Source organism: Micromys minutus (genome assembly GCF_963924665.1).
Source record: "Micromys minutus genome assembly, chromosome: 20".
Taxonomy (NCBI): Eukaryota; Metazoa; Chordata; class Mammalia; order Rodentia; family Muridae; genus Micromys; species Micromys minutus.
This window is the reverse complement of record NC_137955.1, coordinates 47,653,441-47,666,054: the sequence shown is the minus strand read 5'-3', so window position 1 is coordinate 47,666,054 and position 12,614 is coordinate 47,653,441.

Below are 12,614 nucleotides of genomic sequence, written 5' to 3'. Positions count from 1 at the left end.
AGATGGCCACAGACCTTTTCAAGCTAGAGATGCACCAAGAAAAACATATACATCTGCTTCCATCTCCTCCGTCCATCTGCCTCCTGCCTCCTCTTCCGCCTTCCCAGACCTTTTCCCGCCTACCCCTCTCCTGTCCAGTCATGTATCGCCTTAACATAATCCTACATTAAGGCGTAGCACAAATTCGCCTTTTTAAACAGATCCATTGGTGGTTTTAAAGGAAACCAGTAATTTTTAAGTTTAACATTTATTTGTTCTTTAGTGTCATTCTATAGGCATTAATGATGTTCAATAAGAAGAAATTTCCATTTATGATCCCACTATTATAAGAAGGAACCAAACTGAAGCTATTTTGAGTAAAACTTCCATTTTGAATAGGGGCCAAATAAAGTTTAAGTTTCTAAGACCTCTCTGGGTAACTGACTCTTGCTTGGCAGAAAGAACCATGTAAGTGGATAACCTAACTGGTAAGTCGAGACATAAATGCTCGGCAAGTCACCCCACCACAGCTGAATAATCCAACCGATGGAAACTGGATAAGTGTACCACAAAGACGTATTCCTAAAGAAGTCCTGTATCCCTAAACCTGATTGGTGGGATAACTTGGCACAGATGTTTGTGGATTTGGGGCTTAAATCTGTTCTGGCTCGGGTTTGTTCTGCAACATGGATGGATCAGTAGCGGTCTGGACACAGTAAACTTTTTCATCTGCTTAAATATTTACTAAGATGAACATTTGAAGATCCAGGGTCTTTGCTGTTGTCCCTGGCTGGTCAGTTTTACTGCCTAATTTGAATAAAGATCTTGCTTTGTTGGACTCTTGTGACTGCTTAGATTGTTTTGGGTTTTCTGACCCCAACATTATAAATATGTGTGTGTTATAAAGCTCCCATTGAAAAGCAGGGGATGGTGATTAACCAAGTGTGCTCAGGTACCAGATGTGTTGGGTCAGAACATGGGACAAAGAGAAGACCAAGACCATGGGAAGTGCATAAGGAGGAGCCTCCTGCCAGACAGGAGTGGGGCTTAATTATGAAATGGTGTTAGAATACAAAGATATTTAAGGGTCTCACCATTGCTATCTCGTGCTGTGTAGATTGATGTCTGGAGCCTGTGATTAGAAAAGGAAGGTGGGCGCAGAGTTACTGTGAGGAGAGAAGGGAGAAGAAAAGAAAACGGAGGAAGAGAAAGACCCCAGCTCTGCGTGGCTTTAAATAGCCACAAGTAGCTATGAATATCTGATAAGGGATGGATAATTACAGGACATTTATCTTATCTAGGTGGGCAGTTATCAGTTGGCTCTGAGTTTATTCTGTGGACGTCTTGTGGGGTGAGAATTTACTAATATAAATCTGATTGATAAACTACAAGCCTCTAGAGTTTTGATTTTGCTGGGTTATAGGAATTTGTGACAGCTAACCACAAGATGGGCAGTCATCACATGGTGAGTTTGCTGCTGGGGCCAGAGAGTAGCCCATGCTAGTGTGGCGTGGTGCCCTTTCCTAAAGCATTACTGCTACAGTGCTGTTCCTCTGTTTGAACACTGAACCGGAAAACAACATTCCTTTCATGATTTCCAGATTTGGTTTGGTTGTTTTTCAAGACAGGGTTTCTCTTGAAATCTGGCTGTCCTGAAACTTGATTTTTAGATCAGTCTAGGCTCGAACTCATAGCAATCTACCTCCCACATGCTGGAACTGAAGGTGTGTGCCACCACACCCAGCACTATTCTTAAAGAGTGCCTCTCCTTAAATTCTCGGGATTTCACACTGCTTAGAAACATCCAGAGCTGGGTGTGGGCCCGAAGAAATGATGTATAATGGCTGATGTCGTCGAACAGGAAACAAACTGAAGGGGCTTTGGCTCATGGTGTCAACAAGGTCTACCTTTTGCCAACACTGTTGAATATTTATCGATATAGGTAATGCATTTGGCCTTTTAACAAACAATTATGAATTATGACGTTGATTCATTAGATTAAGACATATACATAGTGTAAAAATGTGTTTATTGGGGGATTTCTGCCCCCATTCTTTCCTGTCTAGTTCCTGAATAAGAAACACAGAAACCTGGTATTTTAACAAGCTGTAAGCCTAGACTGGCAGTTACTGAGTTATTCTAACTCACATCCCAGCCTTATACCTTGTGTTACTTCCTGTTTGAGTCTTGCCTGGCTTGCTGTTCTATGCATGTCCTCAGGGCGAGCTTTTCTTGACCCATCCTAGTCCATCCTGCCTCAGTGATGGCCTTCTCTTTCTCTCTTCATCTTCACTATCCCCCCCCCCCCAGTCCGCCCCAACATGTCCTCTCTGGAGACCCCCTCACTCAATCACAAATCCCGCCTTCTTTTCTCTCTTGCCCAATCACAGGCTCCAACCTTTTATTAACCAATTAGCCCCTGGCTGTGCCACTCAGTTCTAATTCTAGAGGGTTCTCTGGTACTGTGTGCTGGCTCAGAGCTGCAGCAAACTGTTTCCATTCTTTGTCACAGGATTATGTCATATGTCACTAACCCAGGGAAACGTCAGTATCAGAAATGTGACTTCCTCTTAAGTAGACAGAAACAGGATGTGTCGGGACTACGTTGGTCATTTTGTATAGGACATGGTGAGGCGCCAAATGTTGATGTGAAGCTCAGGTACAGGGGTGCACTGTGCTCATGTGCATGGTCCCAGGACGATACTCCAGTGTCATCCTGAGCCTCGGTGCTAGGCCGAGTCCTCCTGCTCCAACCAAGGTTTCCCACCTCAAAAGCAGCTGCATAAACAGGAAACAGGAAAAAAAAAATCCAGCACCTGCGGATGATTAGCCTCAATCGTAAGGGGCTCTAACAGCAGAGCACGGCAAACATTGCACACAGGTTTTTCCCTTTTCCCTCTTCTCCTCCAGACCCCTTGCTACAAAACATTACATTCCTAAAGCTGGCCTGCAAGGTCCGTTCCATTATTTGGACTCAGACTCCTTCCTAAGACAAACACCAAGACCTAACAAACAAAATTCATTTTTGCCAAGTATGCCCAATCAGGACTTACCAACTCAGGTGACCAGAGACTTTCCTTCTCCCCTGAAAAGCCCACTCATCTTGTTCTTGCTTCCTTGATTCTCCTGTTCTCTAGCTGCCTTGCTTGCTGTGCCTTACTGCTGCGGATGCCACCGCCACCGCCCCACCTTTGCAGTCACCCCTCCCTGCCGCTTGCCTCTCTGGGGTCCGAAATCTCCTTTGTGCTGAGAAGCTGGTATCTGGGTCTGTCCTGCAGAGACTCCATTCTGTGGTTCAGATACATGATGAACTGGGGCTTTTCAGTTCTTGCCTTCAGGTGCTGAGAAAGTGTTTCTCAGGGCTGCAGACGTGCCACAAGCCTGGGGCACAAAGGGCAGCTTAGGCTGTGGAGACTTGGGTCGGGCATACAGAAACTCCACCGCCCTCAGACGCAGGGTCTTTTAGGCATGGGTGTTGACACAAACCTGGACTTAGGAGAGAGGGAATGTATCTTACTTGAGAGCTAACAGGTACAAGCAGAAATGTATTCAAGGATGCTTTAGGTTGCTTAGAAGGGAACAATGTAAATTCGTTGTCTTGTTTGTTGAGAAATCCATTAAAATTTGCACAGAATTTCTGCCATGGAAGCTAACTATGTTTCTCTTGGCTCCGCCCAACAGTTACCTAGCCCCACCTCTGGCCTCTTCTCTTCTCTTCCCTCCCTCCCTCCCCCCTCTCCCCCCCCCTTTTCCTTCTCTGACTCTACTTCCCCAGACCCCACATACCAAATAAACTTCATTTTATACTAGACCTGACATATGGCCGATACCTTGGGGGAGGGGATGCCTCAGCATGGGTCTGTCCCCTCCTGCCACATCATACTGCCACCTTATAAAACATAGTCTGCATTCCAGCTTTTGGCTAATTTCAGAAGAAAATTGTATTGCTAGCAAAAAAACACAGTGCATGAAATTAAGAGGGGGAAAAGACTGTAAAATATGTGCTCCTATTGAGATCTTTCATTTCGGCTATCTTTAGTTGTGGGAAACGCAAAGATGGAATGAAGATGTCCGCTGGCCGCAGCTTCCCCGGGCTCCTGCAGGAAAAAATTCATCTGACTGATGAGGCACATCTGCATATGGAGACCACTGTACTCCTTCCATATGCAGCCGTGAAATACGAGCCATCAGCCTGGCCGAGAGTATTTTTATCAGAGAAGCCCTGGCAGCTAAGACAGAGGCACGAGAGCTTGGATGAGACCGGCCTTGCTTGTCTTCAGCACCTCATCCACACAGTTCTAATGACGGGAGGACGATGTATACGAAGGCCATGAGCTGCTCCGCCACGGTCTCTGTGACAACGCAGAAAATGCCCAAGGTGTATGAACTCCCTTCATGGTCTCACCGGGCAGTGAAGGAAATAGGGGTAAGCGATAAAACCAGTGCCAAAGCAATGAATACTTGTGGACGGTTCTAGTGGTGACCCCTGAATGTCCAACCGTTAGTGCTGAAGGCCCTGGACTCCTGTGTTGAAACCTGTTCTCTCTGGAATTTCAGTATGTCTGATGTGTGCGCTGTGTGCTGACATGCATGTTGATTGTGGTTGGCTGAAGCCGAGAGAAGGTGACCTTGGTTGACCGTGCCATTCCAGGAAGGAAGCCAATCTCTCAGGACTGTGGGTTCCTGGGATATGGTATCGAGAACTAGACATGGGAAAAGCGTGGGGTTTGGGGGCATGTGAAGGACCTTTGACAGTTTGCAGGCACTGGGGGAATCTGCATGCTCAGATTCTAGTCACCCCAGGGCCATAAAGAGCAGGAATGACTCAGCAAAGTCATGGTATCACATTGCACCCTGAGCATCCGGTGAATGGTGTTGAGCCACTCACCACAGATATAGGAACGGTGGCTCTGCGTATGCCTGGAGATGAGGTCGGTGAGTCAGAGTGCACACTCTCCTGGTTCTAGGTACAAGGAACAGAGCTTCACACTCGGATGTCCCAGAGATTTAGGAGGGCTTTGCTCTGACCCCAACAACACTGCTGATGGCCAGCAGTGCCCCAGTAGAAAGTCCCATTGCTCTATTTAGACTGGGACACCCAGTTCTCCAACCCTTATAAACTCCTTTCTGAATGCTGGAAACTAATCTGAGCCTCTCTCCTCATGGCTACCTATTATGGACCCAGGGCAGAACTGTTGAGGGAGGGATAGGAAGGACTGAAGTCAGAGGAGGAAGATGGGAGGCGCTCACACTCTTTGGCCTTATACTGCAAAGTTCTGTGGCGCACACAGTTCCATTCTTGGCTGCCTCCTTACTCCGTGTGTCTATGCCTACGACCAGTGGTACCAGCAACAGTCCCATGATGCAACTGTCACCTGCCCTGTCTCTCGTGCTCTTGACAACAACACAACTATAAGCAAACTGGACGAGTACGATCCAGAGGCCATCACAGTAAGTAACCGGTAGTGACACGTTAGCCAGGTGGGCCACAAAGTTAGGTGGTCCTGGGGCTGCCAGCGTAGCTCCATTGTGTTGGCATGGATGGATCTGGGCATAGGGAAAAGAGAGACCTTCTGTGGTGAGTCGCTTCTAGTTTAGCATTGTCTGAGAAGCTGTGGCATACCCCTTTGGGTGCCTAGATGGCAAATAGGACGAAAGCAATAAGTGAGGATTAGATAGATATGTCTGGTGTCCAGCTTTGTCTCACCTTCCAACGAACTGGCTTCAACTCCAAAGCGATTGGGAGTGAAGTTGCATTTCATTAAAGTACCACTAGGTGTCAGCCTGGGACAACTTTTGCCTCGTTTTCAACTGGGCCTTGCCCTGTTCCCCCTCCCCCAGCACACACACACACAAAATGGTTTTAGTAATATAAGGTGGCTTTTCACATTGCCGTGAGCTGGAGTGCCTCCCCCACTGGTCCCTTAAAGCATCAGTTTTCAAAGCAGACATTTTGTGTTCCCTAAGTCTCTAGGACAAAAGAATGGAACAGGCACCCGGTTTACATTCAGGGTCAGCTTAAATGGGGCCAGCTCTCCACCCCAATAACCTGAATTTATTCCTCTCTGAGCTGGAGATAATGACCCGCCACTCCAATGCTGCTGTGGGGATTGGAAGAGGTCATCTGTATGGTGCGGCTAACAGCGTACGGCTCTCAAGTGCTTGTTAAGTCTCTACAACGGATGGGTAGGATGCTTAGAGTTCGCCTGTAACTGCTGTTTGCTGAGTGGCCTGGTAAGCTACTTAATCTCTCCGTGCGTCAGCTTCTTCATGAGTACAGGGATATAATGCCTTTCCACACTCCTCTAAAACTAAAGTAGTCAAATAAAGCTTTAAGGGGTTCATGAAGCCACGTCAGACATAGTGGCTGTTACTGGGTTTGCGCCCATACGGGAGGATGCGTCTGAAAAGCATCTGGTCTGCATCCAGTGTCCCCCATGACTGGGTACATGAACTATGAAGAGGAGTACGGCCAGTTGTGTCCTTTAAGCCTTAGAGAATGTTTGTTGCCTTCTGTGTTCTGCCTGTACCATTCACCCTACACATTAGTAATTCTTCCGATATGTCTGCCTCGGCCCCTTGGGTCTGACTAAGCTTGGGTCCAGAATCCATCAGCCTTTCCCATGATTCAGGGGTTTGAAACATTGTGAGTTAAAAGTGCCCCACTCAAGGCCCCTCAAAATGGGTCTGAGGGTGTGAAGAGCTCCCGGACTTTTCTGCTGAGCTTTCCTAAAAAGTGTCCCAAATGATTTTCTGGAACAATAGAATCGGGACAAATGTCATTTCAGCAGGAGAGCTGTGTGGTCCCAGCCTTTTCAGATGGCTAGGCTATAACTTAACTCATCTCGATACACTCTGTGGGAACAGAAACATCTTGGGTTAAGAAGAACATTGTTGCCACATGGGCTGCAGACAATGGTGGTACCAACTCAACCTCAGTCACTTATAACAGTCAGAACTGTTTTCACTGAGATACTAATCAGGCTAGACCCTCCCTCCGTAGCTTGAGAGAAGGTGAGATTAGTTGTGTTCTGAATGGTATGGGCAAAGGCTTCCAACCTTCCCTGCAACATGACTTGGGTCAGATCTAGATAGAAGTCTGTACCAGGTGTTGTTTCTTATTTTCCAAGATCTCACAGTGCAAGCTTTCTGCTGGTGAATATGATGTTGTTTGAAATATCTCTGCCATCACAGTAATTCGAAAGAAATGTTCTAGACGGATGTAGGTACAGCAGCTAGGGTACAAGCCATGGACACATGCAGCACACAGAAAGGAATTTGTCCATTTGAAATTCAATGGATTTCCTGGGGAAAAAAAATGTTGTTTGTTTGTTCCGACTGGCACTATACTGTGGACCTCCGTGGGAACTGAAACCTATGCGTACATCTATCTACATCCATTAGACAACACGGCTAACAGTCTCTGTCTCATTGTTTGGACTCAATCTTCCTGTGAGTTATTTTTGTTTTGCTTTTATGATATTCACCATACTCCTCTTGGGAAGTTAATGTGTAGAAACAGACTTAGGAAACAGATAAATGGTCTCCAATTTAGCATCTAAATAAGCCCAAAGACAAGTAAGTAATTTGGGATGATATAAAGGAGAAATATGTTTTCCCGAGATTTTTCTAGTCGGTCTCAGCATAATCTGCTAAGTGATCTTTCATGTTCCTCCCAGGAATCCCACCACACAACTTACTTGTAGAAGAATGAAAGAAAATCTTTATCTATGTCTCAGAGAGAAGCCCATCCCAGCGTCGGCTTGATCGGCCTTGACCTCATCAATGAATTCGAGCAGCTCTGGTGGTTTTGTTCTCGGTGTTCCCCAGGGCTGAGCTCCATGGCCCTCCCTGCTTCCAGAATGAGGCGTGACACATGGCAAGTGCACTCCCGAGGCAGCAGCGCCCATCCCCACCAAAACTCACATCTATTAAGACAAAAATTTATAGAGCACAGAGTTGAAATGCAGTGTGCAGTTCAAGACTGTGGCGGAGTGAGCCAAGAAGTATGGCCGGTCATGGTGTGGGGCTTACAACTGTGAGCCTCTGACAAGAAAATTCAGTTCCTCCTGCTTTCTTCTTTTTCTTCTTCTCCTCCTACTTTCTTCTCCTCCTCCTCCTTCTTTCTTCTTCTCCTTTCTCCTCCTCCTTCCCCTTCTCCTTTTTCTCTTCCTCCCTACCTTCCCCCACTTCCCTCTTTTGCAATTGTAATGACAGAAATCCCTGCTTACACTATATCCATAGTAATTCATAGAATAAAGAAAATGACTCCTGCCAATTTCTCAGTCCCCTCAATCTGGGTGACACTGAGGTGTACCTGTCACCGCACCACTGCTGCCCACGTGTGTTGGGGTGCCCCGATCAGCCATCCTCACTAGGACCTCTGTCATAAAGTGACTCTGCTTTGTGGCCATGTTCAATGGTTCCTGCTAAACACTTCTGGGGACACTTGCCAAAGCTTTAATTTCCCCACCACTCTGACTCTTTGCACTTATTCTTGCTGGCAGGAGGAAAATTAAAGACATTTAAGCCGCACCGAGTTACTCAATTGCTCTGAGAGAAATCCAGCATAAGACGACATCAGTTACTGTTTAGATTCTTGTTTCTGGTTGCAGTTGAAGTTTGTCAGGTTCTCAGTAGGAATCTGGCTTTAGACAGACACTGCAATTCTTCATAATTGAATTCCCAGTGTTGTTTGGGGTTATGTCAGCCTGGAATCACGGTTAGTTACCTAACACAGTTCCTACAGTGCATAGGTACCTGCGTAAGAAAACAGTTCTCACGGAAGCCTTTATCAAATAGCTCCTGGAACTTTGCTTGAACCCAAAGGCTTTGTTACCTCGATGATAGGAACTCTGGATTCTAAAGAATTCTGGAACAGTGAGTCAGGCTCTGTCAGAATGAAGACGAATTGTTACCAAAACCCTAGGTATCCACAGCTTCAAGATTTCCTACTTTCCTGTGGGCTGTCTTTTATGTTTACGACCCCTGGAACATTTAAACATGCTCCAGCCGCCGTGTTCCACTGACCTGTTCAGCAATGAGCATTAACATTAGAGGAAAACAGGTGAGGGAGTTGTCTCCTCAGGGTAGTGAGCAAAGATTCGGGGGGTACTGGAGGGGTAGTGAAAAGCATCCACGCTGTGGAGACACGGTGGGCGTAAGTAATACCAAACATTCGTACAGTGGATTCCATGTGAGATAGAATATGCAGTTGGTCCCTGCTGGTGTCATTAATAATTCATTGGATTGGTTGGAGTTTACAATTCAATAAATATTGAACCAAAGCGGTTAAGTTATCTGCTCCGAAATTATAATACAAAGAACCACGTAGCCTGCGGGTGGTCTACGTAGCTTAGTCCTTTTGAAAAGCGTGAATGAGGCATGCCATCCCGCTCCGGAGTGTTTATGCATTGGCAACGATTTCTCAAACGTGGTCACTGCATTCCATGCTGAATGAACTGATACAAGGTGACCTTCACAGCTCTGGCTGGAACAGAGCTTGAATGCACATCCTTAGCATACATTTTAATCTATGTTTTTCAGGAGGAAGGAGAGTGTAAAGAATTGGGGAACAAAATCTTCCCCAGCTTTTATCACCCCTCATCACCATATCTAGCTCTTCACATTACTGAGACCCACAGACCTGTTGTGGAGGAGGCTGACCTGGAGCTTCGGACCCTCCCAGGACTTGCACCCTGGACTGTGGGTGTGAAAGAGACGGGTCACTGTGTCAGCTTTCACTGTTGGTGTTCTCACACCCATTCTGCTACATGTTCCCCCAAATCTTGTATCAGAAGCTGGGTCTGTGAGTACTTGGGGGCAGCGTGGAGCCGCTGAGATAAAGACACCCCACGGTGCCATGTGGCCCGATTGGGATTGGCACTAGCGAGGGATAAAGGTTACCCCATATTTCTTATTTACCGCAACGGGGTGCAGTGCAAACTGAGCTCAAGGATCCCAAGCAGGTAAGAAGAATTTCTACAATTATCATCATGTAGTGAAACGCAAGTCTGTGTGCATTAAAAGTGAGATGTTTAGGAGCTAGAGAGATGGCTCAGTGGTTAAGAGTACTGACTGTTCTTCCAGAGATCCTGAGTTCATTTCCCAGCAAGCACATGACAGCTCACAACTGTCTAAGATCTGATGATTTACACAAGCATATATGTAGGTAAAAACATACCAATGCCCATAAAAAATAAATTATTTTTAAGTGAGATATTTAATAACTTTTCACATATGGCACATTTTGGTGTATATCCATTGGGTTTTTTTTTTTTTTTTAAATCAGAAAAACAAGGCCATTTTTTTTAAAATAAAAACTTAGAAAATAAGAGCAATGTCATTTTAGGAAACAAATCATTGAGTTGAAAAAAGATAGTAAGCCGTCTCAACTAAGGGGAGACATTAGAAGTTCCAAAGCATTGCAGAGAATATAAAAAAGAATAATACCTTTCTTTGTGGAGTTTAATGGGCTGCTGCGAGGATTTATAACACTCCGAGAAAATTAGAGGCATTCAAATCATTTCATTAGATTCAAAATGTTCTCGGGTCTGAGTGTTGATGGTTCTAATCAGGCAAAAGTACCCGAGTTATCTGCTCATAACCCGTTTGCTCAGACTCCCATTGGTACCTGGTATGTATCCGTAAAACCCTAACCCTGCTAAATGGGAAGTTCACCGTTGCCATGGCAACATCGCTGCCCATTATCACAGTGCTCCTAATTTTTAATTAGTTGTTTATTCACATGTCAAATGTTGTTCCCCTTCCCAGTCTTCCCTCTGCAAACCCCCACCCATCTTCCCTCCCCTTTGTCTCTAAGAGGGTGCTCCCCCACCCACCCTCCCACCTCACCCCTCTAGCATCCCCCTACGCTGGGACACCAAGCCTCCACAGGACAAAGGGCTTCCCCTCCATTGATGCCAGATTAGGCAGTCCTCTGCTATATATGTGTGTATCTATATATGATATGGAGCCATGGAGCCATCTGTGTGAACTCTTTGGTTGGTGGTTTAGTCTCTGGGAGCTTGGGAACGTCTGGTTGGTTGGTACTGTTGCTCTTCCTATGGAGTTGCAAACCCTTCAGCTCCTTCAGTTCTTCCCCTGACTCCTCCATTGGGATCCCCGGGCTCAGTCCGTTGCTGGCTGGGAGTATCTGTATAGTGCCCCCTCGTTGTTGCCTTGGACGACAGGCAAGTTGGACAGCAGACGGGTTGTAACAGGAATAGGGGAGGCATCCCATGAATTATGTGTTGGCTTCAGGGAGGTCCTGAATTTGAAACATGAGGAGTCGGGGAACATTACTCTTGATTATGTGTATGAGATTGATTACTCGTGTTTCTGATTTCTTCCACTCCGAATAGGAAGGGCTTAACACCTTTTCCTTTACATGTTACATTTGTGGCTAAGATCTAACAGTGGGTAATTCAGGGACATAAATAGAGCCATCCTCCTGTCCTGGGAACTCCAAAGGACTTTTCTTGGTAACTTCATTTATATCTTGACATGTAACTTGGTTTTAGAGGCTAGGGGAGCAGAGCAATGCTCTTTCCCTGAAATTTTCCCTTTGGGTCACTTAGGTGACTCTGGGTTTTGTAAGTGAACATCATTGTAGTCGTCAGGGTTCTCTAGACTCACAGAAACCACAGTGTCTCTGTATATTAAGGGAATTTATTGTGATGACTTACGGTCTGTAGTCCAACTCAGCCCACAATGGCAGCTATGGATGGGAAGTCCAAACATCTAGCAGTTGCTCAGTCCACGAGGCTGGGTGCTTCAGCTGGTCTTCTATAGAAGCTGGAATCCTGAGGAAGTGGGTTCCAACAGATGTGCTGGCAAGTCAGTGCAAACAGGAAAAGAAAGGTGAGTCTTCCTTCTTCCGATGTCCTTCTGTAGGTCTCCAGCAGAAGGTCTGCACCACCATGTCTGAGTCTTGATTAGTCCCAGGCTGACCTTGAACTCAGAGATCTGCTTGCCTCAGTCTCCTGGGATTAAAGACCTGTACTACCTTGCCTAGGTCTAAGATTTCCAAGGCCATTATGCCCTAAGATCTCTTTGTCAAGACCCAGGTCAGAAGCCTGTCTTCCAGCCTCAAGATCTGGATCACGGGTGCGCCCTCCACTTCTGGATTGTAGTGCATCCCAGGTGCAGCCAAGATGACAACCAGGAATAGCTGTCCGTCAGTTTTCCAGTCCTGCACGCGGGACTCTTTTCTCAAAGGTTTAGCGGCTCAATTATATCCATCGATCATATCCTAGTAACAGACCACTGCTAACAAGAATATTACTGTTTAAAATGTCCTTGCCATATCTGGATGCCTGTTGGACAGGGACAGCCCAGCCCACCCTAACCCTATCTCAGACTAGGAAGGACATTTATCAGCTCCCGCTGCCTCTGCTCTGCCTCCTGTGCACTCCTGCACAAAGCTCTTCTGGTGGGCCTGGCCCTGCCCACATCATTCTGCATTCTGTCACTTCGTTCTGTGTTCACGGCCATCTGTCTCCTCCTTGGGGACCCTAGATACACAGGGTCCTGATGGCTACCTCCTCATTAGCATTACTAGAATAAAAAGCTCATTTCACCACCAAAACCATTAAGTTGAGTCCAACTTTCTTTTCTTTTTACTTAATTGTTGG